The sequence below is a fragment of the Chenopodium album genome, chromosome 3, assembly GCF_948465745.1.
Source record: "Chenopodium album chromosome 3, dcCheAlbu1.1, whole genome shotgun sequence".
NCBI lineage: Eukaryota > Viridiplantae > Streptophyta > Magnoliopsida > Caryophyllales > Amaranthaceae > Chenopodium > Chenopodium album.
Window position 1 is genome coordinate 5,560,212 of NC_137836.1, and position 3,271 is coordinate 5,563,482.

At 35.9% G+C, this 3,271-nt stretch overlaps 1 long non-coding RNA gene across 1 annotated transcript; it reads left to right on the plus strand.

Annotated features, from left to right (window-relative positions):
• Positions 1–302: 302 nt before the first annotated feature.
• On the plus strand, positions 303–2,023 carry LOC145611027 (uncharacterized). Its single transcript, XR_014106316.1, has 3 exons — positions 303–395; positions 1,318–1,392; positions 1,729–2,023. It is a non-coding gene; the product is annotated as an uncharacterized LOC145611027 (long non-coding RNA).
• The last annotated feature ends 1,248 nt before the right edge of the window (positions 2,024–3,271 follow it).

Consider the following 3,271-nt stretch of genomic DNA (forward strand, 5'->3'; position numbering starts at 1 on the left):
ATTAGAGAGAGTAAATTATTTTTTTTTATCCTATAAAATCTATCCAATTTTTTATCATAATAAATAATAAATATCTATAACCCTTAATAAAAATGGGAAGTTAGTAACAGTAACTTTTGAAGTTATTACACTAACACCCCCGAAATTAATGGATTACCGAGATTACCCTTTGGGGCCTTATATTGCATTTTCTTTGCCACCTGTAAAGGAGGGTACAGCTATAAGTGCTTTGTGTAGCATGTTTTGGCTGCCAGGTAAGGACTTTTTTGCGTTTATTGCATTACAGGAGTTGTCATTAAGGTTTGACTTTGGTTTGGTTTGGGTTCTGTATTTCCGTGGCTGATGAGGTTTGGAAGGAAAATCTGTTTGATTGCTGCTATGGCTGAGATTGGCTGGTATGGTTTCATTTTCTTTTTTGCATTATTGCCTTCGATTTGTAGACTTGGATTGCTTTTTGTTGGATTAGGAGATTGTATGTTCGTATTATTAGTTGGTTTGATTTTGGATTTGTTCGTTTGGGTTGCTTTATTGCCTTGCATGTTTGGTTTTTTGGTTGGGTTTTGATTTGTAGGTTAGGAATATACTTAGGTTTGTTAAGTGCATGCTTAGGAAATAGATCCCAAATTTTTGTGGTGTAGATGGATTAATTACATATTGCTTTGAGAAATATCTGAGATGTTCTGTACCATTAGTACTTTGTGCAGTGCCTTTTGAAGAAACTTAAGGCAGACCACAACCTTGGGGACTACTCAATTGTTCTTCTAGGAAGAGGAAAAAAAAGACCTGGATTCTAATTTGTTGTCCTTGCAGTACTGATTTTAGGGTTACCCTTATGGGTATAGTCGGTTAAGTAGTCTATAAATAGAGGAAGAGGTTGCTGGGTTTTTTCATATATTCATTGCTGGATACTGGTGCTTTGAGATTGGTTTGTAAAGGTATTCTCTTAAGCGTTGTTACTTGGTTGCAAAGGGTATTAGATTGTTTATTGTGAGCAACATTATTATTTATTCCCTATCAATTTGAATACTGGCGCAATTCTTTTTGACAAATTGGACATTTCTTGACTAATCGAATCTTAACATTATAGATTTCAACCCCGTTGTTATGTGCTATTTTGCTTGTGTCATTGATTTAGTTTCTAATCCTTGGATATAATTATTTAAATAATTGCGAAAACACTGAAAATCAACTCCAACAACATTTTTATTAAATGAAATATTCTGGTTCAGAGATGATTTTTAAGGGTGTGGTGCATTTGAAATTGTTATTAATAGTTTATTTTACATGTTGTAAGTTGTGTCATTTTTTGGATTACAGGTTTGGTGAATGTGTTTTGTGGTTTGGCGCATTTAAAAGTCAGTGTGTTTTGTTTAGTGCGCAAGATTTTCTGAGGTAATTCCTTAGACCCTGTTTTATACTACTGTTTCTTTATGATGTCTTTAAGAATTCTTTGCTTCTGTTATTAGATAGTCTTTTTTTTTAATAGCCTTGTTCCATTGTTTGCTTTATGTTGTCCTGTTATTTGCAAGGTTTTTGTTTTTGTTGTGCTCGAGCTTGCTCATAGCAAAGTCCTTAGGTTTTAGAGATATTTCCTTTGTTTGATTAGGTTGTCCTTTAATTAGAGTTTGGTTCCGAAATTTGTTAGTTCTGTAGATACGCTATGAAGGTGTTTTTTGGAAGAAACACGGTTTCCATGGTCTGAATTGTGTCCTGGATTTGCCCTTACAGGTTATGGCTAGACGATCAAACAAAGTCTGCGTTCCTTTTCAGCCTCTTCTGGAAAAGATTGTTGCTTGGCTCCAGTTTCCACCTCCAGTCTATGGATTCATAGATGCTGCTAAGAACAATGCTTTTGTTCGGGTTGGCCGTCCAAATACACGTGCAAAGTTCCTTTTTTATGGTGGAGATGCCAGTTTGGCAAAGGAGTCTCGCGAGAGAGCAGCTCACAAGGCTGTGAAAAGATTGATTGGTCGGTTTAATGTCCGAGTAGATGATTTCACACATGAACGCCTTAAGATGTATCGCCTATTGTAGACACCCAAATGTGTCTCCCCAAAACCAAACCCAGTGATGAGTACCTTTCGCGTCGAACAATAATCGAATGAAGCGAAAGTGTGGAAAGTTTAGTGTTGCGGATAGTTTTAATTTCTTTTCTCTTCTCTCTGTTTTTGAAAACTTATTTTAAAAAAACAGCCAATCCAGTTTTGTTGGTCCATGATATAGGTCCAATAGTAGTGTAGTTGGATGGGGCTTGACAAGAGCTTTCCAACAATATATTATAAGCCCAATTCCGATGAATATTGAGGAAGTTATGGCCAATTTACTAAACTGGGCCCGGTTTGAACCTTATATGCGGCCCAATGATCTAGAGGAGGGCCTAATATGATTTGTCATTCCTAATGCAATTAGGAATGGTTTTAGTCTTCTAGATTCTTCTGGAAGGTTCTTTTCATTCCTAATTCAATTAGCATTGATAAATTGACTTTTGTTGACTTTTCAGAGTTTTAATTAAAATCAAAGAGCATTTTTGAGGAAAATATATGATTTTATCCTCCAGTACGGCAAACTTATCTGATTTTCGAAAACGCGTTAAAAACAGGCTTGGCGCCTGACTCCAGGCATTGGCGCCTAGAACCAGGCCTGGTGCCTGGCGCCAGCCATTGGCGCCTGGTGCTAGTGTTGGTGCCTGGCGCTAGTTAGCCAGGGTTGGCGCCAGCTCTGTTTTTCGTGCGCCAGACTCTGTTTTGTTTATTTTATCTTTTTGGCTGATTTTCTCTATAAATAACGTCGTAAAACTCCGTTTTCATTCACCAGTTATCATCAACAGTCAGTTTTAATTAACATTCACCTACAATCAGTTTTCATTCAATTAATTCTCTCATTCTCTTCTCTAATCATTCACCATCTCTCTCTTTTATAAAATTGCTTTTTTACATACAAAATTCCGCATTCGCAAGATCTAGAAACACCTAGCCATATTCGAAGTTGCCTTCGCCCTAGACGTGAAAGGTTTAATTTCTGAGGGTTTGGTCCCAAATCTCTCTTTCAATTATTTAGTTTAATTGTTTTTATTATTATTTTCCTTGAAGTTACTAACGTGTGTATTTTGTTATTAGAAAGAGGTACGAGGCATCAAAGTAAGTACTTTAATGGTTTTTATTGATATTATGATGTAGAAATCATGTTTAGATTGTTATTATGATATTCCTAGTATCATGTCTAGGGTAATTTTAATATTAAATATGATTGTTACGATGCCTTCTATGTTCTT